This window comes from Talpa europaea (genome assembly GCF_964194135.1).
Source record: "Talpa europaea genome assembly, chromosome: 2".
Classification (NCBI taxonomy): Eukaryota; Metazoa; Chordata; class Mammalia; order Eulipotyphla; family Talpidae; genus Talpa; species Talpa europaea.
This window is the reverse complement of record NC_140068.1, coordinates 116,879,741-116,905,131: the sequence shown is the minus strand read 5'-3', so window position 1 is coordinate 116,905,131 and position 25,391 is coordinate 116,879,741. Positions and strand designations below refer to the sequence as shown.

The following is a 25,391-nucleotide window of genomic DNA, read 5'->3' as shown; positions in this document are numbered from 1 at the left end:
ATTATTGTTTCTTTCTCATTTTCTCATCATCACAATCCACTGGACAACGTCCAGAGTGAGGGTTGGGTCCTCTCAGTGACCGGGGCCCACTACCTGCCGAGGTAGTCATATGTTATTAAGTTGAATTTAAAAATTCCTCCTGATGTTGCTCTTGTGGTGGAAGGAGATAGGTGGGGAGAGAGGGGAGGTGATGACAGAGGCTGGACTGCAGACCTACAGAATGACCAATTTCTGACCTCTCCTCAAACAGAATACGGACACTTTTTCACATCATAGCCCTGGAAATGTCTGAAACCTCTGTGTGCATAAGCAGGGCAAATCGCAACACAATACATGGTTGTTTTCAGCATGTTGGTTGGTGTGAAAGTCCTAACCCGCCATGACCAGAAACAAGAGTCCTCCGGAGCTGCTCTTTGCATAACCTTATTAATTTCTTAACTTAAATGACATATATTGGGTGCCATCCACCAGACAGAGTGAGCCGTCCTGGGACTCTGTGTTTGTAATTCAGAGTCCAGCTGGAGATGGACCCAGGGTGTACAGAGCGAGGGGCCCCTGACCTGGGAGCCACTGGGCCTCCTCCCTGAGGAGGTGACAGGTGACCTGAGCCCCAGGGGGAGCGGGAGGTGACAGGGAGATGAGTCATCCTGAGGAGACAGGGTGTTGGTGTTGGGCACGGGGCGGGTCCAGGGCTGGGCTGGGCAGGAGCTGGAGCTGCTGCAGCAGGTGCTGAGGGGTGTGGGCCTCTCTCTGGGCCTACACTCCAGCCCGTCCCCCCAGCATGCGGGTGGGACCTACACAGGGACTCCCCCCCAGATCCTCAGTTTCCTCACCTGTGTGTGGTGAGGTTAGGGACTTGGTGAGGGTGGGGAGCTGATGCCTGTGAGTCTCAGCTCAGGGCCTGGCACATCGTGGACGCTCAGCCCCTGTCTGCTCCCCTGGCTGCAGGGAAAGGGGGTGGGGGGAAAGTGGAGGTGATGACAGGCCCTGTGAGCCCTCCCTGCCTGGTGTGGGGAGCAGAGAAGGCAGGTGAGGGTCCATGTTGAGAAAGGCCTGGGCCGCTGTGGGGAGCAGAGACTGGAGAGGGTGAGTGTGTGCGGGGCAGGGAGGAGGCTCCTGCGGCCTGACCAGGGCAGGTGTGGTCACCTCCTCCCTGAGCGTCTCCTCTGCCCTCCATTTGTTCCCCTTCCTCACCCATCTTGCGGGACACTCGTGACCTCGGGGCCACAACTGGACACCCCTGGCAGAGGTGGCCTGAAGCATCTGCCTGGAGACAGGGGCCCCTGGGAGCACCTCCTGTGGCCACAGCTTCTGCCAGACCTGTCCCACCGAGGGCCACATGCTGTCCACGCTGGCAGGAGCCACCCCAGAGGAATAGCAGCCCCAGTGGGTTTGTCCTCTGGGGGGCAGATTGTCCTCTGGGGGCAGAATTGGCCAGTGATCATTTTCCAGGAGCTACATAAATGAGGATCCCTGCAACCTGTCGTAAGCAGTGGGGTATGACCGGCTTTGCTGAGGCCGCTTCAGCAGCAAGGTTTGACACAAGCTACGGGAGAAGAGGCCCATGGTGTATCAGGCCCCAAGCTCAGTGTGCAGCCTGTGGACATGCTTGAGCTCTGGCAGCCTTGACCTGGGCTGTGCTGCGGCAGGTGGGAGACTGGCCTGGTGGGCTGTGATAGAGGGGAGGGGTGCCTGGGTGCTCAGGTGAGCATCTGGCCCTCCTGAAGCCCCCTCCCACTATGATTCCTGTAGGTAGAGGGGACCTTATTGTTTGCAGCCTGTGGGGCCATCTGATGGATTCTGAGTGGCAGCAGCCTGCACTGCAGGGTGAGACTACCTGACCTCAGGTATCTGACATACAGGCAGGCGTTTCACTTATGAATATGGTGCCAGAATTGTAAACAGACCAATCAAGTTCAAGCTCCCAATAGACCAATCAGATTCGAGCTCTCACAGGTGCCATTCAAAGTTTTTGAGACCATTCAGGGCCATAAATGGACCAATCCGATTGGAGCTTGACTGGTACCAATCAAACAGCTGGGATTATAAAGGGACCAATCCATCTCGAAGAGCTGGGACCCTGAAGAGGATACAAGCCAGTTTGAGTTACTTGATTTGAGGCTATAGATCAGATTCGTCAGTACACCTAGAAGACATGCTCAGACCTCCGCAGACTTTGAGACCTCATATATTGATGCCTTTGAGACCTTTGCTGAGACCTGAACTTTGCACATGCCTACAGCCCTGCCTCTAACATCGCCTTCAGAGAGCATCATTGGCCTGTCCCTCATGCTTCTAAAGGAGTTGGCTTATGCTCAACATCTCTAAGGCTGTTTGCTGTTGGTACAGTGGCATCTCTATGAGCTGTGACACTGGCATCTCTAGCACCATTGTCTGCTGACCAGCACCGCTGACCTGTAGCTGGCCACCTTTGAGAGCTGTCCACCACCTCTGATCCTCTGGCACCATCGCTTGGTGCTGTTACATCTGGCACTGTCCAGTCCAGTGTCTGGTGCTGTCCTCCTGGCCTTTGGACTTTGTTGTGGTTGCTGCAGTGTCACCTGAACAGCCCCACCTCCTGCTGCCACTGTGATCACCTCCAGCTTGTCCACTGCTTACCTATGAGCTCCATGCTCTCACTGAAGGGCCAGCACCACCAAACCTGAGTAGCATTTGTTTGGACAGCTGGGCACTGTGGACACTATCTGAGGTAGGACAGATGGTCATTTATGGCCTTAGACACTCCTCCCTTTTGCAGTGTCTCTTTGTTAACAGACCCTGTTGTTGCACCTTGAACCTGACAGCTGTCCTGCAATTGTGAACGCATGAGTGAGGACCAGAAACAGTGACCTGTCCCCCACTTTTGTGCTGTTTTAACATGACCAGAAATTGGAACTGGTGACTGTCCCGCTGCAGGGTGTGATGTCCTGCACCCACCTGACACTTTCTCTGCTCAGTCCTGAGAAAGTGACACTAAATACAGAAGTGAAGGTATGTAAGTCATGACTTCCAGAAAGTGTTAGGATTTCAGGTAAATAGACCTTCACAGTCATTCTCACTATACCCATGAGGGTGATCAATGAAAAGACTGTCAGGGCCAGTGATGGCAGAACCTGGACACAGCTGGGACCCTGAGTCCCCGTCCCTGCTCATCCCCTGATTCCTGAGGGAGGACAGAGGGTGAGTGTCCAGAGGAGCTGGACACTCACCTCCTCCTGCTGGGTGTGAGGGTCCCTCCCTGCCAGGGTCCCACTGCTGTGGTGACACTGTCATAGGAGAGCACTGCAGCTGGGGTGCTGGAGAGTCATTAAGAATAAAGGGCCGACTCTCCCTCTGCAGGAGGAGGGCATCTGGGCTGTGAGGGTCACCAGGCGACAGGTCTGGACTCTCACACCCCAGAAACCAAACTGATCCTGTATGAAAATCCCCAATGACAGAGGTGACCTTGAATTTCAAAAAGGACAGGTGACGTTCACTAGTGCAGGAAGAACAGGCCATCATTTTTCCTTTTCAGGAAATTTCACAGGGAAAACAGCCCCATTCCTTGGCCTCTGTGGACCAGGGCACAGCTGAGCCTGTGATGCTGGCAGGGACACAGCTTTCCCACGGCCTCTCATGAAAACCTGCTCAGTTAACTAACTACCAGCTCAGGGCTCCTATCATGTTCGTCCCACATTGGATGAGTGTGAGGACAGGTGTGGCATCCTCCCTGCATCACATCTGTGTGGTTCATGAGGATGGAAGGTCTGTGTCATCTGGTGTCAGTGGATCTGCCCACTGATGAAAGTAGGATCCATGGCAGGTGCTCCAGGTCCTAATCACTGTCCACACAGATCTCACCCCGATTCCCCACCATCTAAAGTGGTTCTGAAACCTGAGGTTTCAGAAAATTTAGGATGATTGTCAAAATGTAGATTCCTGGACCTCCCCAACCAGATGCAGCACCTCTGGACAGAGCTTGAGAATCTTCTCTCTGAGATGAGCTCCAGATGTCTGGGGATCCTACTTTAGAGAATCATGGTCCTAGAGCAGAGCTTCTGAAACTCTAGCAGTTACGCAAATAAGAAGGATCTTGTTAAAATGTAAAGCCTGATCCTGTGACTTGGGGGCTGGTCCTGAAATCCATTATCATGGCATGAAAGTTGTATCATAAAGATTAAGTTTTATTCTAGTTCATTTAGCTTTCTTCTTTTTTTTTAAGACTTTTTATGCATAAAAGAGCTGTGGTATAGGCCAGAGGTGTGAGGGGTGAGAGGATTCATCAGAGACAGAGTGGGGAGCAGAACAGGCAGATCTACTGAAATACACTGCTGAGGGGAGCAGCAGGTGAGTCAAGTGAGGTCTGCTGCACCATGTGGGTCATCTCCTTGGCCGGGGATCAAACTTTTGCTGCAGTGGCTGAGGACTGCTTCATAGTGCTGAGGCTTACCCTTTTGTGCCACCAGGGAGACCCCATTTAACCTTATTTATAAAAGTGTTCACTTTATAATGTGTCCTTCAAAATCCAGTGTGGAGAGCCCAATGATGCGAAGGTTGGGAAGTAGCCAAAAAGATGCTAAAGAAGGCAGGGGGGCCTCTTAAAATCACCTGTGGGTGAAGCCCTGTTTGTTTTGAATAAGGGTGAGGAGCTGAGGAACCGTCCTTGGGGGATGGATGGGGAACGAGGCTATAGTGGAGTCCATGGCCAAAGAACTGAGGCCTCGAGAGAGAAGTTGCATGTGGAGCTTGTATACATGGATCCCCGACCCATGTGCTTGTGCGATGGGCTGGCCTTAGTGCAGGGGTCTGCATGTCACTCTGGTGGTTATGAAGGCCAAGTGTTGGAGTGACAGCAATGAGTACCCCTGGGGATTTGTGGTTACCCACAAAAGAGTACAGATTGTGTCATCAGTCTCAGAATGAGCACATCCTGGGGGTGGATGTGGTGTGTGGCTTGTGGCTGAGACCACAGTCAGAGAAGGCCAGGAAGCTGATGGCTTCTGGAGTGTGACAGCAGATGCCGTGAGTGAAGAGTGGTTCCCCATCACATAAGCAGCACCTTCTATCGGGAGCCTGCTGCACTAAAGGGAGCCTGAGTATTTGGAGAGCACCTGTTCACTCTGCACACGGAGCTCCAGGATGTTAGAAGTGCTGCAAACAGAACTTCCCATGACTGACCCCTATTCTCTGAGGACGTGCTGGCATGTGTGCATGATCCCCACTAACCAGGAAAGCTTGTTCCAGCAGTAACTTATTCATCTGTGTAAGCACAAACACTATTGTGTGCTGGTTTCTTGTTCTTTTGTATCTTTAATGAAAGCTTGGGCTGGGAGAGTAAAAGGTAGAGCTGCTCTCGATGGCTCTCCCCAGGTCCCCCCACTGCAAATTCATTTGGACTCTGAGTCTTTGTTAATGGCAGAGAACTTCATCGGCTGTCCTGTCTGCAGCAGTGGCATCTGAACAGGGTCACGGACCCTGGAACCTCAAGGAAGGTGCGTGTGGTAAGTGTGTTCTCTAGCTCCTCTATAGTCATGGGTTGCAACTGACCGAGAGGGGATTATCTAAGGTTGGGTAACAAATGGGGCCGAATTCGGCTCATCGTCATTATATAAGCCTTTTAAAATGCCTATTAGAACAGAGTGGAGCCGCTGTCTCCACCGATAGCTTAAATGAGCTGTTAGATTGGGTCCTTCAGACCCCTCCATGGTTCCCGGGTGAAGGTGTTTTGGATGTAGAACTTGGCAACGAATCGGTGACACTTTGAAAAGGCATCATGAACAAGGTATGAAAATCCCTACTGTAGATTTTTCAACATGGGCGTTGGTATGAACGGCTCTGGAACCCTTCTAGGAAACTTTAAAAAAGGAAACTAAACATAAATATGAGGTACCTGATATTTCTCAGCCTTCCACACCTTCAGCAACACTAAATGAAAGGGAACTTGCTCTGAAAGTAAAATCCCTAGAAATAAATGGTCCCACAATCATCCTTTACAGAAGGAATACGTTGTTGGTTCAACTTCCTTAGCCAAAGCAATGAAGGAACAACAGACAATTTTTGCAGATGGCCCAAAAATGGCTTCTGTATTGATGACTTTTCCAGTATTAAAAAAAAAAAAAAGGGCGAGTTGACCACCAGGCATATCAACAGGTCACTTTAGCAGCACGTAGAGATGGACTGAGCTTGCCTCAACCCAGAACACCGGATTGCTCTTTCGTGTGTATATTGCAGGAGCCCAGGCAGTTCCCTTGGTAGGCCCAGGCTAAAACTTTAATAATAAAACTCACATGTTCTTGCAAGACAAAAACAAAAACAAAAACAAAAACAAAAAAAAAAAAGGGACGTGGTGATCTTGGATCCACTGGGAGGCACTGCGTAAATATACAAACATAGACCCAGAGTCCTATGAGGGCCAGATTTACTGAAAGATAATTAATCTACAGGCAGCCCCTAATATCAGGAAAAAATAACAAAAAATGGCTGTAGGCCCTCAACAACCATTGGAAAATCTCCTGACTGTTGTCACCCAAGTCTTTCACAGCAGGGATCAGGAGGAGGCACAGAAAAAGACCCAAAAGGCCCGTATCAAGGTGGAGGCTCCAGTGGCCGCTCTCAGAACTTCAGGGGGGGCTTCACGAGCGGGGGCAAGAGCTGTCAGTGCGGCTGCTCGGGGCGTGTCCAGAGAGCGCCTGGCCAAGCGGTGGCTTCCGGAGAGCGGGCAGTTGCCTCTCAGACACGCCCGAGTGTCAGGGTCATCACTGGGGAAGACACGGGCCCAGGCTGCTCTGAACGCAGACGGCCCCGGAGGCTCTGACGGCCCCGCCCTCCCCGCTTCCTCCTCCGCGCCCAGGCCCGCCCTGCGGTGGAGACCGTGCAGCAGCCTTTCTGCCGGCTCCTGGGCCACGTCCTCCGTCCTCCAACCTTGTCCCTTGTCATTAACATCTAATGGGGTGACAGTTAAGGAGGTAGCCAGAAAAACTATTACTAGGTGTTTTACCCCTGTGGGGTGCCTCTGGGACTCCTTTTGTTTTCTGCATGTCTTCCTAGTGATCCCCAAATGCCCAACCCTGCCTCTGGGACAAAATATCTTGGCCAAGGGGGGTGCTTCACTTTTGTTCACCAGCCAGAACAGCGGGCCGCTCCCTCATGCATCCTTATTTTGCCTGTAAGGGTAGAAATTGACCCATCGGTCTGGTCTGATGGGTCACAGCTGGGGAGAGCAGTTTCCAGCATTCCCGTTAAAATCAAGTTACGCTGCTGTCCCAGGTGCCAGGAGATTCAAAGTTCTTCTCAGTCATGGACCTAAAAGATGTATTTTTTTTTTTAATTCCCTTACATCCAGAATCATGGTTTCTTTTTGCCTTCTAGGAGCCTCCATAATTCACTCCAAACTTGCTTGGCCCCTTGCCATACTCCTGCCCTCCTTCTCTTCGGTCTGTGCATTCTGAACCTCTTGGTTAGTTTTGTCTCCCACAGGTTAAAAGCTACAAACCTTCAGCTTGCAGGTATCTCCAGTCCACTGACTATGCACCAGCCCCCTGGACAGACCCGCTCTGATCCGGTTGCCCTGCCCTACTCTGTGCCTTCCAGGAGGAAGTAGCCAGATAGACTCAACGCCCCCTTCCCTAGGACTGCTCGGTGTCTTGCTCTCTCTGGGGGGACTGAGAAAATCTGAAACCAGGAGAACTTGGGGAACCATAAAGGCTGAAACACGGGCCTATGCAAAAAGAGTCCATCTAAAAGCTGGGTCTGGTACAACCTCCCCTACATGTGTGGGAGGCTTACAGCATCCGGGAAAAGGTCCCAAACTCGTATAAACATGACCTTCCCAACAGAAACTTTTTTTTTTTTTTAAGGAAAGTTCCTCTATTTTTTTCTTTTTTTTTTTATAGAGGCATTTTTTATTTATTTGTTTGTTTATACATGCACTGGGTACAGTCAGAAGCGCGGGAGGGTGAGAGAATTCACCAGAGCCAGAGCAGGGAGCAGAGCAGGCAGAAGGACCGAAGTACACTGCTGAGGGGAGCAGCGGGCGGCAGGAGAGGTCTGGACGCCATGCGGGACCCTCCTCCGGTGGCCAGGGAGCAGCCGGGGATCGAACCGGCGCCACAGAGGCCGTGGGCAGCTTCCCAACGCAGCGCTCAACCTCTGCGCCACCGGGGAGGCCCAGAAACTTTTTGATTTCTGCCTGTGTGCTTCATCCATATGTTTTGTTGTCAGGAAAAGTTCATGTTAGTTACAATGCATCCTATTCCAAGTATCATGTTACTTGTAGTGTCTCTTATCTGCAACAATGTATTAACTGGACATATTGGGTAATTATCACATTCTTAATACTCAAATGGCTGGTAGCCACTTGGGTTCCAGTTGAACTCCAGATCTGTTGCAACAGACCCTTCTATCACATTCATACAAGAGTTGCTGCATCACTTAAAACACCACACCAAAAGATTCATATAAGCTTTACCGAAACTAGTTATGCTTACTCTGCTTTGGAAACAAAAAGGAGGATCTGTTTGGAGCCTGCTGCCTTAAAGGGAGCTGGAGTTTTTGGAGAGCACCTGCTTGCTCTGCACACGGAGTTTCAGGACATCAGAAGTGCTATAAATGGAACTTCCCATGACTGATTCCTTCTCTCCGGAACGGACTCCTGTTCTCTGAGGACGTGCTGGGGTGTGTGCATGTTCCCTGCTAACCAGGGAAACTTGTTTTCAGCAGTACCTTATTGATCTGTATAAGCACAAACACAATTGTGTGCTATTTTCTTGATCCTTTGTTCATATCTTCCATAAAGCTTGGGCTGGAGAGTGAGAGGCAGAGCTGCTCTCGATGGCTCTCCCCCGCCTCCCCTGCTGCAAAATCATTTAGACTCTGAGTCTGCTTTAATGGTAGAGAACTTCATCAGCTGTCCTGTCTGCAGCAACGTTCGGCAGCAGAATTGGTGGATCATCTGCTGACGACAATAATCTTGTCTTGTTGCCCCTTGGTTGGTGCCCTCCCTGGGCTTAGTTGCATTCCTATATTCAGTTGTATTGTTTACTTTTGTGGGTCATGGCTGCAGTGCTCATATTCACCAGAGGGAAACTATTGTGTAGATTGTACGGAGGAAACCCTGAGGGGGTAGATTGTAGGGTGAATGGGAGGGATCAGGTTTTTCCCGCCCTCCTGCCATTAGCATCCGTGATCCACACCTGTGGGCTTACACGCGTGCCTGATGGTGGCACCTGGAATGTGGTGCAGGCATGCATGAGTGCCTGAGCTGAGACTGAGCATATAAAGGCAGCGTCACAGAGGACCATGCAGCAGAGGGCAGTAGAGACCAGCCGAGAGACCACAAGAGAATGCCAGAGAGCCCAGAAACAGTAAAGATTCACCAGAGGCTGGGACACCTACCAGCTTCCTGGCCCCCAGGCTCCCCTGCCAGCCCTGCACCTGCACACCTCACTGCAAATGATGTAGAAAGATCAGTAAAAGCCTGAGGAAGCCGCTGAGGGCTCTAGACTCCTCCTCTACCCATCTGTCTGGGTCATAGAGAAACTGCTCTGTGCCTTCCTGGTGCTACAGTATTCATTAGGCTCCTGACCCATGGGATTATGCAGTCACTTCTCAAAATGCCTGTGCTCCTCAGAGGTGGAGGGATCCCTATTCAAGAGGCCCAGCACCCATGAGTAATGGGGCTTCTCACTGTCAGAGCCCACAAGCATCTGTCAGATTGATGAGACACATGTGATTTCATGGTTTGGGGAAGATGAGACAAATGCAGAGACAGTTCAGATGTGAGCTAACCACTTCCAGGGCTCCTTTCAAACTTGACTGTATTTCTGGTGACTTAGATAATGCAGGGACATCCTCAGTCTGCAGGTGCTGCCTCCAAACTAGTGAGGCCAGAGGGACTGTCCTCCATTGTCATGCTGGCTGTGCACGGTCAGTGGTTCCTGAGTGGGTTTGGTGCTTCCCAGTCCCTGGTCCAGTCTCATGTCAGTTTGAGAACTTAAGCAGGGATCCTAAGGCCTGGATGCACATTAGTTTCACACAATTAACTCATGGACTGTGACCTTCTCCCCCAAATCCTCTGTCAGGTGGGACTGCTGATGGCAGGGTAGAGAGGTTCAGCAAGTGTGGGAATATAAACTGGTGCAGCCACTATGGAGGCTGTGGGGAGTTTCCTCCAAACACTAAAAATGGATCTGCCATATGATCCAGCAATTCCACTCTTAGGAATTTACACTAATACCCAGGACACACTAATGTAAAAGGAAACCTGCACTCCTATGTTTGTTGCATCACTATTTATAATGGTCAAGATATGGAAACAATCCAAATACCCCAAGCAGAAGAATGGATAAAAAAGGTGTGGTATATATGCACAAGTGAATACTACTCAGCAATCAAAAATGACAAACTCATGTTATTTGAGGCAAAAGGGAAGACACTGGAAGGGATTATGCTAGGCACAATAAGTAGAAAGGACAAAGATAAATGTAGGATGGCTTCACTTACATGTGGCATGTAGAGAAACTGAACAAAACATCAAGAACAAGACAAAAGTTGCAAGCTGACTATAGACCAGAGTCATACAGCAGGGGAGGGTAAGGAGGGCTTCAAAACAGGGGAAGGAAGAGCACACGGCTATGGTGAGCATTCCCAGATGCTGGGGTGGTGGGAGAGCTATGGGGACTACACCTGAGGGAAGAAACTGCACAAAAATGAACAACCTTGTATGAAATACATTTTGAAAATCGATATGTGAAAGTACAAAACAATAGTTTGAGCAAGTCTTTGACAGAAAATAATTACAATTGAACAAAAGTATAAAAATGAATATTTGAAGTAACCAGAAAAATAAACCAACACAGCAGAAATATGGGAAGAAATTTCATCTTGAAGAGCTCCTGCAATGAGTAGAAACAGCAATGTGCAGCCTTCTCACCCCAGGGTGCTCTCCTCTCCCACAGACACTGCAGCCCAGTGTCTCAGGGGCAGAGCAGAGCAGCCAGACATTCCAGGGGAAATACAAACCTGAGAGAGCAGAAGGGTTGAAACCAAATCTGAATACAAACTGTGCCCAGGTGTGGGGGCCTCAAGAAAACTGCTAGAAAAGCCACAATACCACAATACCAAGCCACAACACCAAGAGGTATTTTTGCCTTGAAAGAGACAGAGTGATCCTGGTGAAATCGGTGAGTCTCCACCTTTCACTGATTTTTGTCCATTCCCGCAAAGCTCAGGCTGTCAAAAGCAAAAATCCTACTGGATTGAGATATTGAGGGTGGGACTTTATGGAGAGACATTTGGAAATTTGGGGTAAAAGCCAGGAGCAAGGCAACAGCTGAGAGGGAGATCGACACGGTTGGAGTAGAAACTGCCCAAACCTCGGTTGACTTTTCAATCTCACAGATGTGGTTAAATCCTTCAAGCCCAGGATAAAGGCGTTGCATGTGGACCCTGGAGGAGAGAACACAGCAGCTGCGCACACTGCAGGCTTCCCTAGGGTCCAGGGAAGGGTCCATGGGGGGTGGGGTGGAGGGAAATGTACCCCAGGAAAGTAACATAGATTCCAGATGTGCTAAATCTTATCTTCCATGTATTCGGAATTAAAGCTGATTTCTCACGGGGCTCATTGGAGTCAAGCCAAGGCTTGTCCTTAGAGATAGTATGTGGGGGAGCCTGTCTCACCTCTGGGCTCCTTTAGAGAAGGTCTTTTCCTCCTGCACTGGGGTCTTCACAGCCAGAGGCAGCTTATGGTCCATTTGTCCTCCAGTCTGACCTCTGTAGAGAGAGCCTCTTCCAAAGCCCTGTGTGATGGCACAGAAGGCATGGCCCTGGGGAGGTCTCTTTGGACACTTGTGGCTGAAATGTCCTGGTTGCTTCAGGCTCTTTAAGCGGGTGAGGTCCCAAGCACCCTGGGCACACATGGGGTCTGGGGTGTCTAAGGTGGCGGTACTGCCAATGGCTGCCAACATACTGATTCTTTCTTCCTCTCCTTTTTTAGTCTGCCTGGTCTCCCTGTTACTATTGGCCTTGAAGTTTATACCCAAAAGTGTGAGAAAGAGGTTTGAGGCTCTTGATCCAGGGCAAGACTGGCTAATGAAGGGGCTGCTAGAATGGCTTCATTTTTTACAGTCCCTGGGGCCAGATTAGTATATATTTTTTATGGCCTCAGCAAGTCTAGCCTGAAATAATGCAGGATTTTTATCAGGCTCCTGAGTAACCTTGCTCCATTTGTTATTATTGAAGGGCTTAACAATTGTTTTTAAAGTAGCATTTATTATTATTATTATTATTATTATTATTATTATTATTTTAATCTTATATGTTTTTATATCATTTTTCATTTTTGCACAATGTATGTATTTTCATCTTGGTTATAGTCCCCTTACAATTCCCACCACCCCTTATTTTGATTGTACTCCCTCCTCACCTCCCCCGCTGTAGTGTGTCTTTGGTTTATAGTTGCTCGTTGATTTATGGAAACAACCCAAATGCCCAAAAATAGATGACTGGATCAAGAAGATGTGGTACATATACACAATGGAATATTACTCAGCAATCAAAAAGATAAACTCATGCAATTTGCAGCAACATGGATGGAGCTGGAAGGGATCATGCTCAGCAAAATAAGCCAGAAAGAAAAAGAAAAATACCGGATGGTCTCACTCATAGCAGGAATTTAGAAAACCTAAATAAGGGACCAGGAATAAGACTAATTATAATAAAGTAAAAATCAAAATTAACAATTGTTTTGTGTTCCCTGAAGGAGGCAGGTGATCACTTGGTCGCTGCTTTAAGGCCAGTTCTAGGGACCACCCACCAGAAAGTATGAATTTTTAAGAACACATAAATTCTAGAATCACTCATATTCGGATATTTTTATGCTGAAAATGTGTAACCATTTTTTTCAAAAATATTTATTTATTTATACAAGAACTTGGGGTATAGGCCAGAGGCATGGGCAGGTGAAAGGAGAGCAGAACAGGCAGACGGACCGAAAACACTGCTGAGGGAAGCAGCGGGTGAGAAAAGAGAGGTCTGCCACGCCATATGGGTATCTCCCTGGCCAGCGGGGAATCGAACTCACACTGGTGAGGCTGCGGCCAGCTTCATAGTGCTGCGCTCAACATGCTGCGCCACTGGGGAGGCCCATGTAACCATTTTTTAAATGGTAATAAATGTTTCTTTACTGGTTTTAATACACTCAAATTGATCCAATTTGTTTTTCACAAGAAAAACTACTTTATCAGATGTCTTAGGTGTCCTTTCAAGACTTTCAAAGAAAATCTTTACTATTTTAGAATATTTGATATTATGGCAGTCTGCATAGGATTAAGAAATGTACAGATTTTTATAACATATTTAATTACCTGGAGTGACAAAGATTTTCCAGAGCAGATCTTATTTTTCTGACAAGGCTTAGCAATGCTGACCAGATTATTAAAAATTAGTAAAGACAGTCCAAGAATACTTTAGTTCTTCTTGCAAATCAGAAATTTAAGTTTGGTATCAATACGCACACTAGAAATATTAAAGTTTAATTTAATTGCTATTATAGTGAGTTAGAGGACCACATAACATTTTTTTTAGGATGCCTTTAACTTTAAATATTTTCTTTTGCTTTTCTGTTTTATGGGACTTTATTTCAAAGATAATGAGTTTTAATTTGATAGTAAACCCTTTTTTAGCTTTTCAGCCTGAACCGCCATCTCTCAGTAAGTCGCCAAAATGACTAACACAAAGGGAAAGAGAACAGGGACCCACTATATGTTCTCTAGGCCTTTTAGAAAACATGGAGTTGTTCCTCTGGCCCCATACATGTGAATCTGTAAGAAAGATGATAATTGTAGACATCAAGGGGATGGGCACTGTTCAGAAAGGAGTGCCCCACAGGTGTTACCATGGCAAAACCGGAAGAGTCTATAATGTTGCCCAGCATGCAGTTGACATTGTTGTAAACAAGCAAGTAAAGGGCAAGATTCTTGCAAAGAGAATTAATGTTCGTACAGAGCACATTAAGCACTCTAAGAGCCGAGATAGCTTCCTGAAACGGGTGAAAGAAAATGATCAGAAGAAAAAGGAAGCCAAAGAGAAGGGTGCTTGCGCCACCTGGAGAAGCACACTTTGTGAGAACCTGTGGGAAGGAGCCTGAGCTGCTAGAACCTATTCCCTATGAATTCATGGCATGATAGGTGTGCAAAAAGAAATAAAAGAGATCTGGACTATAAAAATGTTTCTCCTAATTGAGCAGAGGTGTGGTGTCCCCTCTCTAAAAAAATATTTAAAGCAGACTTTTAATTATATCGTAATTCATTGGAAAAAAAATAAACCTTTTTTTAAAAACACACATTTTACTTTACCTCTGTTGAAATTTATAACACCCTAGTTTTTTTTTTTCTAGAATGTAAAATATTGAAGCAATGATTGTACTATCATCCCTTTGCACTGAATGTCTTACACTTAAACACATGGTTTAAGTTTTGTCCTTTCAGTTACATGACATTAAAATTTCAGCTTCTTTAAAATAAGGAGCAAAATGTAAACCTGAAATTTTAGTAATTTTAAATAAAATAATTTTAGATATTTAACAAATTTTTATAACTCAATACAACTTTACGTAATGATAAGTGGATTTGTCTTTTGGAATATAATTTCATAAAGAGAAGTTTTGGTATTAACATCAAAAAGCAAATTTATCTTTGTCGACATAGAGCAGGTTAATCACTTTTTTTTTTTTTGCTGAATACCATGAGCTTTTTTTTTTTTAAGTAATCACATTTAAACACAGAATCAAGTACTAATTCTCAACATCATAACTTTAAGGCAAATATGTTTTTAATTAAACTACTAAATTTTGAATTGTTTTTTATTTGTGGAAGCATGGAGAACTTTTATTAATTTAACTTTAAGCAGTTTTTACTGACTTGAGGATTTTATTTAGGTCTAGGATACGGGACGGCCTCCAAGATGATGAGTGAGATCAGGAGTAGCAGAGCCCTGGGCCTGTGGTTAAGATGGACAGTCAGAGTATAAATAGAAAGTGGTGCAAGAGAGGACAACTTCCCGCCTCAAAAGACTCCAGGAGTTTCTACTCTACAGCACACAGCCTACCCTGAGACTTTGCTGCCTACAGTCACTGTAGTGTTGTTGTTTTTTTTTAAAATTTATTCATGCATACAAGAATTGTGGTGTAGGCCAGAGGTGTGGGGGGTGAGAGGATTCACCCATGGCAGAGTGGGGAGCAGAATAGGCAGATCTACTGAAACACACTGCTTAAGGGGAGCAGCAAGCGAGACAGGAGAAGTCTGCTGTGCCATGTGGGTCAGCTCCCTGACTGGGGATTGAACTCATGCTACAGTGGCTGATAGCTTGATAGTGCTGAGACTTTAACCCTTTTGCCACCAGGGAGGTCCCTACCCCAGTGGTCTTTAAAAAAATTATATATATATATATATATATATATATATTACATCATTGTTCATTTTTGTACAATGTTTGCTTTCTTTTCTCAGGTGTGGTCCCAATAAAACTCCCACCAACAATTCACCTATGCACCATCACCATAGTCCCTTCTGCTCTTCACACCCTTGTTTTGATCCCTCGCCCTCCCCTCCCCTGCAGAATGTCTCTGACTTATAGTCGCCTGTTTGTTTGTTTTTTTTTTTTTTCATTGTTATCATTTTTTCTCTGATCCCTTATTTGGTTACCCTTTATTCTTCCTATAAGTGAAACCATGCGATGTTTTTCTTTTTCCTTCTGATTTATTTCACTGAGCATAATTCCTTCTAATTTCATCCATGTTGCTGTGAATGGCATGAGTTTATCTTTTTTGGTTGCTGAATAGTATTCCATTGTGTATATATAACACATCTTCTTGATCCAGTCATCTATTTGGGCATTTGGGTTGTTTCCAAACCCAAGCCCCTATTATAAAAAGTGCTGCCATAAACATGGGGGTGAAGATATACTCACCAAATGAAGGAGAACCAACATATATAAGACAATTACTACCAGCTCTGAAAACAGACATTACAGAAAATGCATATATAGAGACTTCAACATCCCTCTCTCATCAATGGACATATTGAAGAGACAAAAAATGAGCAAGGACACTAGAGCCCTAAATAAAGACCTAGACCTTATGGGTTTAACAGATATCTATAGGATTCTGCACCCAAAAAAATATCCAAGCACACATTTTTCTCAAGTGTGCACAGATCATTCTTCAGAATCGATCACATACTGGCTACAAGACAAGCATCAACAGATACATTAAGATAAAAATCATTCCAACTATCTTCTCTGATCATAAAGGTATCAACCAGAAATAAACTATGAAAAGAGGAGCCTCTCCGGTGGTACAGCTGGTTGAGCACAGAGCTGTGAATCTGCCTCAGCCTCTGCAGCGAGGGTCAATTGCCGGCAGGCCAGGGAGATTCCCACATCGTGAGGCAGACCTCTCCTGTCTCTCCTGCTGCTCCCCTCAGCAGTACTTTCAGTCTGTCTGTCTGTTCTGCTCCCCGCTCTGTCTCTGGTGAATCCTCTCACCTTCCTGCGACTTTGGCCTGTACCCCATCTCTTGTAAAAATAAAATAAATCTTTTTTTTTTTTTTAAAGAAAGAAACCATGAAAAGAAAGCAAGGAACCTGCCCACTTCATGGAGATTGAAACCCACACTACGGGAAGAAGACCATTGGATTAAAGAGGAGATCAAAGAAGAAATTAAAAAATGCTTTGAGTTGAACGACAATGAGGACAAAACTTTCCAGAGTATACGGGACACCCTAATGGATTTTAACTGGCCCACAGGGCCCTGGTAATCTTAGGATCCTGGTAATTTTCTTTAATAAGAAAACATTTGTTTTAAGGTTGCATTTAAAATAAATTATTGTTTTATGGCTTTAAATTGAGACAAAAGATTTACATTAGTTTCCCAAAGTCCTTGTGTTTCACTTGGTCTCATGAGAACAGAGGCAGCTTCCCCAGCAGCTGCTGTGAGTCTCTCACTTTAGTCTCCAGCATTTTCCCTCCTGACTCAGTTGTGGCGTAAGATTTTAAATTTACACTCTCAACTTCGGCCAGGATTTCTTTGTTCTCTAGTTTATGAGCTGGCCAGGCAGGAGTTCAGAAGAAGATCTGAGGACACAGTCCACGGATGAGCAGGCAGTGGAGGCCTCCTTACACACCTGGATGAGAATGACAGGAAAAGCACCCTCTTTTTGGTCAACTCTGACCTGTAGCCAAAAAGTACCCCCTTTTGGGTCTCAGAATTGTGGGGGGAGGGTGACCTTCACTGACAAGTTGGAGGGGAAAGATCCTCTGGATTAGTCACCCTTTTTCATGCCCAGAGGTCTCGTCCTGTCCCGACTCCTTTCCACTGGTCTGAACAAGCAGTTGGGCACCTGCCTGGAGGGCGGGTCTCAGGAGCTGGTGGACACGGAGGGGGAACCTTTCCCAGCTTCCAGGACAATATCTGTGGTGACTGAATAAAGGAGCAGGGAAACCAAGGAGGGGATCTAGGGGCCTGTCCAGGTGGGTCAGAAAATCTGTGAGGGCAGACTCGGCTGGCTAGGACCGGTATAGTTTCCAGGGTTATGTCCCAAGTGGTGTGTGGGAAAAGGTGGGTGGGACTCAGGACTTGGGACAGATTTAAGAGTCACAGATTATTGATGCAAAGCCATGACCGCGAGTCAGGGACATGGACAGAGACCATCCTGTCCAGCATGAAGAGCTGTGGGGTCCTGGACGGGGAGGCTCAGGAAAGCAGGGAGCATCTCCTCAAGGCTGAGAGAAAGAATCTTGAGACAAAGTAAACTCATTTGTTTTTCTAGAAAGTGCAGTAACAAACCACAGGAAATGACATGAAGCAACTGCTCACGCTCAGTCATTGTACAGGGGGTGTTTCGTTTCCATTTGAGGCCTAAAGACCCAGAGCCCCATTTACACCACATTGTCAGTGAGGATCATTTATGGATTTTAATATTGTCCTCTGCTTAGGCTCAAGGAGGCAAATTGCCTAAAAACGAGGTGGATACAATCTGAACACTTTTGATGCTCATTTCAGTGAAAGCCTAGGAAATAGTTTGACTGTCCCACACTTTACAAAGGTATGTCATTTGCATGCTGTTATATGAAATGCTTTTTATTTTTATGTCTTCAAATAACTAAGAAAAGTTGATGGTTGATTTGAAGTTTAAGGTTATAAGGTTTCTGGCTTGTTTGTTTTCTGTTAATAGCTTGTTATGTAATGTTAAAGTATTACACATATAAAGGAATTGCTGTGACTTGGGTGACTGCATACAGACTAATTATAAAATTAAATCATTATTTCCTGCTCTTTTTTAAAAAAAATTATTTATTTTTTTATAGAGGCATGTTTTATTTATTTATTTGTTTGTTTGTTTGTTTTTGTTTATACATGCACTGGGTACAGTCAGAAGCACGGGAGGGTGAGAGAATTCACCAGAGCCAGAGCGGGGAGCAGAGCAGGCAGAGGGACCGAAGTACACTGCTGAGGGGAGCAGCGGGCGGCAGGAGAGGTCTGCGTGCATTGCGGGACCCTCCTCCGGTGGCCGGGGAGCAGCCGGGGATCGAACCGGCGCCGCAGAGGTCCCGGGCAGCTTCGCAACCCAGCACTCAACCGCTGCGCCACCGGGGAGGCCCTAAAAGATTTATTTTTATTTATTTATATATACAAGAAATTGGGTGTCGGCCAGAGTTATGTGTGGGGGGAGGGGGTGATGAGATTCACCAGAGACAGAGTGGGGAGCAGAACAGGTGCATCTAGTAATATACACAGCTGAGGGGAGAAGTGGGTGAGACAGGAAAGGTTTGCTGCTTCATGTGAGTCAGCTCTCTGGCTGGGGTCCAATTTGTGCCGCAGTGGCTGGTGATACCTTCACAGTGCTGACACTTTAACCCCTGGCCAGCAGGGAGGCCCTATTTCCTTGTCTTTCATCTAATTTCAAACATTCATTTTTCTAGAAGAAATGACCATCTCTTGAGGTAATGAAATGATGCTTCAGGTATTGCTTGTAAATACAAGTTTGTCTAATAAAACTGATAATAAAATAATATAAATGATAATAAAAATTACCATAGATACATATGGTAATATATGGCTGTAAAGATATGAAAACAGCTAAACTGCTCTTGTGATTGACAAATAGTCTTGTGGATGAAAGGAAAAGGGAGAATTAGATAACTTATTTGTTGAAAGATCAAAATGAATAACATCATATATTGATATATCAATTTATATTGGGTGATAACATATATTTTGGAGTTTTACCTATAAACCCTAAAAAATGTATATATGGTTGAAAAATCAAAGTTATCCAAATAAATAGAATAAGAATAAATAACTATGAAGATGAATCTGGCCTGGGATCTGTTCCAAGGAGAGTGTGTTCACAGGAACGTGCTGAGAATGGAGGGGTCAGGGAGGCTTCAGATTGGACTGTGGTAGTTACTCAAAAGATGGGGGGACCAATAAATTATATTGTTAAGTGTGACACATTATTAAATTATTCGAATGTTCATTGTTTCCAAGAGAAGAACGGAATAATATACATAATGTTCTTGACAAGGGTCAAAATTCCTCTAATAGTATACTTAAGGTTTGTGCCTTTCTCCAAATATTTATCTCAAAGAAAACTCTTAACCCAATTTGAGCTCTAGTTGTTAATTGGAATGCTCAAATGTTGAGAAATGAAAGGTGCTGACATGTGCAACTAACTTTGAAATGCATCAGAGGGCCTCCCCGGTGGCGCAGCGGTTGAGCGCTGGGTTGCGAAGCTGCCCGCAGCCTCCACAGCGCCGGTTCGATCCCCGGCTGCTCCCTGGCCACCGGAGGAGGGTCCCGCAATGCACGCAGACCTCTCGTGCCGCCCGCTGCTCCCCTCAGCAGTGTACTTCGGTCCTTCTGCCTGCTCTGCTCCCCGCTCTGGCTCTGGTGAATTCTCTCACCCTCCCGCGCTTCTGACTGTACCCAGTGCTTGTATAAATAAATAAATAATTAATAAATAAATAAAGCTTGCCTCTTCAAAATAAATAAATAAATAAATAGGAATTTGTCTTTAAAAAAAAAAAAAAGAAATGCATCAGAGTAATAAGATGGATGAATAGAGAGACAGATCCATGGATAAAGATAAGTGATAAAGCAAATGTGGCAAATGCTAATGCTGGGGTCTAGGCGGTGTGCTCTGCCCTGTTATTTCCGTTTTTCTTTGTGCTTGAAAATATTCATAAGAGATCACAGACTGAGCAGTGAATGTGTGTCTCATTATGATGTGTGGCAGGATGAAAAAGGATTACCTAGAGTCCATGTGCAGAACAATTAGAAGCCTAGAGGGGCCACACCATGAAGGAGCAGCCCAGCTCCAAGGGCAGACTCGTTTTAATTTAGAATCAAACAGAAAATAAAAAATATCAAAGAAGCAAGCAGACAAATGGGGAATGCACAAGTATGTAGGGGGACTAGTAACCAGCTGGCCCAGCCAAGGCTGGGAAATCAGGGAGTCAGTGGTTTGCTTTTCTAAGCACAACATCTATTGCTGTTTTCAGCACATGCTGAGACAGGACTCTCGGGACTTTTGCCCAGAGAGGTTCCTTATCTCAAACTCTCCCTGTTCATATTCTGAGAAGCACAAATTAGTCAAGGCAAAGAATAATCCAAGTTCCCACATGTCCTTTCCTTTTGTTTTATGAGAATCAGGAGAGGAGTCAGGAAGGGATTGATATGGTGATGGCTGTAGAAGGGTCAGCCTGGCCTCAGCTTGTCTGGGGTCTGCCTGAGCAAGGGACAGTGGGCCTTTAGCACTGAAAGAAAACATAATATACCCAGTCCAGTCAGACCCCATATTCTGATATTGAGACCTGAAATCCATTTGTTGGGTTTAGCCAGTGGGCTAGATGATTTAGATGGCTTACGGTGGCATTTTTTGCCTCTTGTTGGAGTTGAGCTATTTGTTGCTGAAGTTTGTTTCTGAGTATCTCGTCCCAGATGATCGTGGACGGCACCGTGAAGGCGCCATTGGACGTCTTCCCAAGAGGAAGTGGTGGTAAAAGGAACAGGAGTAACGCACACTGACTGGTACTGGGCATCACCACTAAGCCTGGTGCGAGTCCTGAGGGCTTGTTGATGTTCTCCAAGCCAGGACGCTGCAGTCTTGAGGGCATCCAGTCACTGTAAGATTTCCTGATCACTGGTGGTTTGAGTCAGGAGTTCCAAAGTAACATTTTGAAAACATTGATTCATTTGCTGTGCAGTGTGAATGGAGTGAGGTGGGCCACTATAGCAGTAGCAGCAGCAGCAGCCATAACAGTGGCAGCAATAACAGCAGCTATGAGGACACCTGAAAGATCATGTTCTAAAGCACTGGTAATTTGTTCAAGAGCAGATTCTCAATCCACTCACGGGTAAGATTAACTGGCAGCCAGACTTCAGCTCTTTGTTTTAGAAGGAACAGATGAGTAATGTTAAGGCTAGTGATGTTATGGTGAGTGAAGAGAGGGGTTAACCATATGGCATCCGCATGAAAGGTGGTGTTAACACCTTTAACCCTTTGCTGGTAGAAGCAGAATAAGTAGTCACCATCATGTTAGGTGTTCTGGAGGTCATAATAAAAATATAGGGTCTAGAAGTACAGATCATGACCTGAGCTGTAGTGTCATTACTGGTCCATACAAGACATCTAGCCTTAATAAGCGCCTCAACATCACTGAGGGAGGGTGGGAAGGTTAAGGTGATGGTCCAAAATGCTTTTTTAAGGGAGACATTTGAGAGTGATATCTGATTCTTAATAAAGGACCAGCTAAACCTGGATTCTAGTGTCCAGAATAGCCATAATAATTAAATGGAAGGGCCCAGTCCCAGGTTGTGTTAGTTTCCTGGACCAATATATTTCAAGATCCCCAGTTTCTAGGGACTGGTTAGCAAACAAAGAATTTACTGTAAGATTAGCTGATGTACAGATGACCCAATTTAGGTCCAGGTCTTCTCCAAGAGGTAGCCAGGAGGAGAACAGATGGGACATTAGGTTTAGGCAAGTTTTCCCCCAATATTGATGTGCCTCCTACTCCTGCTGTTTGAATGAAAATTTGATGTTTCAATAGTTTTCTATGATTTTCACCATCTGTATCTAGATAAATGTGATTCATGTACCACTGAGGTGAAAAGGAATGCATAATGACCAGAGCTGTGGGGAGCAAGGGTGAAAATGGGCAGATCTACTGTGAGGAAAAACCAATCATGAACAAGGAAATGCCATCCACCCTGAAAACCTTCTTGCATATAGCACCATGATTTCTTAGTGGACCCACAGGAGGAAGCCAATTCCCTCCAGTAAAGTAATTAATTCATGCAGAATAGGTGCCTTTACCTCCCTCAAACCTTCAACATGGGAGTAAACTAAACACTTCAACATGGGAGTAAACTAAACACACCTACGTGTTCAACAGGTGATATTTTTACAGGGCAGGGAAAGAGGTACCTTAGACCCCCCCGAATGTGCCTGATCAAAATGTGCCTGCCATCCGCCATATCAACACAAAACATGTAAGACCTTAACGAAATGGAACTTTAATACAATTAGGGAACAATATAGAATATATTGTTATAATATATAATATATAAAGAATATAGTTTCTAAATCAAGCACCCACGGCTACCCATCCCCCTCATGGGTAAAAGTCCAGTCAACAGGATTGGCCCAGAGCAAGGTCTGAAAGCCTGACACAAGTCTAAAGCACTTTCTAGTGGGACCCACAGAAAAGGATCAGAAACAACCAGACAAGTCTGGGAAGAAAAGATCAAAATCAAAATCAAGATAAAAGCTGCCATTGTTAACCTCCCTGCAGGTCTCTCACCCACATCTGTTTCAACCAGTCCATGACCAAAAGGCAAGTGCAGTTTCTTGATATGTCTCTCTGCTCCATGTGCCTCCTCCAGATCTCCTTCTGGCTCCCCATCCTAATTCCTACTTTCTCCAGTCTCTTCTCTAGCCTTTCTTCTCCCTACTCAGTTCTACCCTCCTTCGGGTGGGGCAGGGAACCCGGAACTTCCCTTTTCCTGGGGACCACCCTGTTACAATATTACTTACAATAGAGGGAATGGAACATAATAGTTCTGAGAGCAAGAGCAGCCTGCTACTGAGTCCTAGGGAAAGTTAGGGATAATTAGGCAGCCTCAAGGGCAGTGCAGGAGAGTTAAGGAAGGCTCCAGAGATAAGGGCAACACATTCCAAGGGGATAATCTCACACCAGGGCAACATTCCTGAACAAGGATGATAAAGAAAAAGATAAGGGCTGGGACACAGACACTCAGTTCTGGGTACAGAGACATTCAGGCAGTGAATGAGACCACAGAGAAGTAACCAATCACAAAGAGACAGGTGGAGCTTTAGGGTAATCAGGGAACGAAGGTCTATATTCCCTGAGGACCAACTCCACTTGGGCTTCCTTGCCCCTCCCTGGCCTGGTTCTGTAACAGGGTGGTCACCAGGAAAAGAGGAAGTTCTGGGTTCCCTGCCCCACCCAAAGGAGGGTGATGCTGAGCAGGGAGAAAAAGGAAGCTAGAGAAGAGACTGAGGAAGGAAGGAAGCAGTATGGAACCAGTAGGAGACCTGGAGGAGGCACATGGAGCAGAGAGACACATGAAGAACCTGCACTTGCCTTTTGGTCATGGACTGGTTGAAACAGATGTGGGCAAGAGACCTATGGAGAGGATAACAACAGCAGCTTTTAGCTTGATTTTGATTTTGCTCTTTTCTTCCCAGACTTGTGTGGTAGTTTCTGATACTTTCCTGTGGATCCCCACTGGAAGATGCCTTTGACTTGTGTCTGGCTTTTGGGCCTTGCTCTGGGCCAATTCCATTTGAGTGGACTTTTACCCACGAGGGGATGGGTAACTGTGAGTGCTTGATTTAGAAACTGTATTTTTTTTTCTTTTCTGTATTGTTTCCTAATGGTATTAAAGTTCCTTTCCATTAAAGATCTTCTATGTTTTGTCTTGATGTGGCAGATGGCAGAACCTATTTAGAGGAGGCAGGTTTGGGGTGCCCATCTCCCTGCCCTGTAACAGAAGGATAAAATGGTGACCACACCACACAAGGGGATTAGCCCATCTGCCAGTTGGAAAAATAAAAGTCTGGTTGTCATCGTTGTCGTATGAGGGACTGCGGTCTGTGAAGAGCTGGGCACATACATCATCTGGAGGCCATGCGGGAGCTGCACAGAAGGGCTGATCTCCCAGCAGCTGGGTCCATCATCCCCCACCCTCAGCAGTGGAGGAGATGCCGAGACCCAGTAGAAGATGGATGATCCAAGTGTGACATTGGGATCATTTCTCACTAAGCACTACACAGGATCCGACACAGAACCCCACTCTAGCTTCAGATCCCCATCAGGATTATTTAAATGGTTCCCCTTATCTTCCCTTACTCCCTTTCTCTCTCTCTCTCTCCTCCCCATTCATCCCTCTCTTCCAGTGTAGCTGATTTATTTCTCTGTTACCCATGGGGTTTCAGACAGGCTGTAGACATTTCACAAACTTTCTGTCCTTTATTTGGCTGCAAAATTAATGGGCTCCTGTCAGCCTGGTAAAAGCCAATCTTAAAGTCTAGGGTGACACGTTGCTCAGTTGACAAGGCTTCCTGATCCCTCACATTCTGAGTGGGAATGTCAGGATTCTCCTGTCACTGATTCCTTGCTTTTCTCTATCATCCATGGACTCTGATGGTGCTCAGGATGACCGAACTATGGCTCCTAGACCCATGGACATCCAGGAGATCCAATGGTACAGACAAGGCATTCTGCTAGGCTGGCACCTGGCGAGAGTCACAGAGGTTGCACAACTGCAACATCACTCATGTTCAGAGAACAATAATAATGGGATTTATTTAACAAACAGGAAAAACAAAGAATCTCTGAGGCCATAAGGGCAGTTTGTCTCACCCCAAGCAGTGTCCAGTGTTTTGAACTCCTAAACAACATGCATCTAATATGGCATCCACCTGCCACTGAAGTTGTTCAAAACTATCCTGAAAAAAGGCATTGCTCCCAAATGGACATCTTCCTGCCACTGATGGCCTGGAGGCTGTGACATCCAGATAATAGGCCAGTATCCAACTCACTAAGGTAGCAGAAGTCACAACACGAGATGGTCAGTGGAGCTGCTGAGAGGGGCCAGCACAACACCAGACAATCAGCATTGAAACCACAGCTGCTGTAGCCAAATGGCCTGACAAACTACCCACATCGCACACAGCTCAGTGAGATGCCCAGTTCTGGGTCTTCACCTTCCCTTCTAGGCTCTACAGCAAAGCTGGGAACAGGTGAAGAAGCTGTGATTGCTTCTCAGCCTTGGGCTTGTGCCAGAGACTTGGGAGACATGGGAGGAGACACGTGAAACAGATGTGGGT

General features: G+C 46.1%; 2 pseudogenes across 2 annotated transcripts in view; both read left to right on the top strand.

Moving 5' to 3' along the window:
* LOC311188281 (HLA class I histocompatibility antigen, alpha chain G-like) overlaps window positions 1–25,391 on the top strand; it is a 678,711-nt pseudogene that overhangs the window by 203,494 nt on the left and 449,826 nt on the right. The window lies entirely within an intron of this gene.
* Window positions 13,699–14,312, top strand: LOC311167583 (large ribosomal subunit protein eL21-like; annotated as a pseudogene). Its single transcript has one exon. The product of its transcript is annotated as a large ribosomal subunit protein eL21-like (transcript).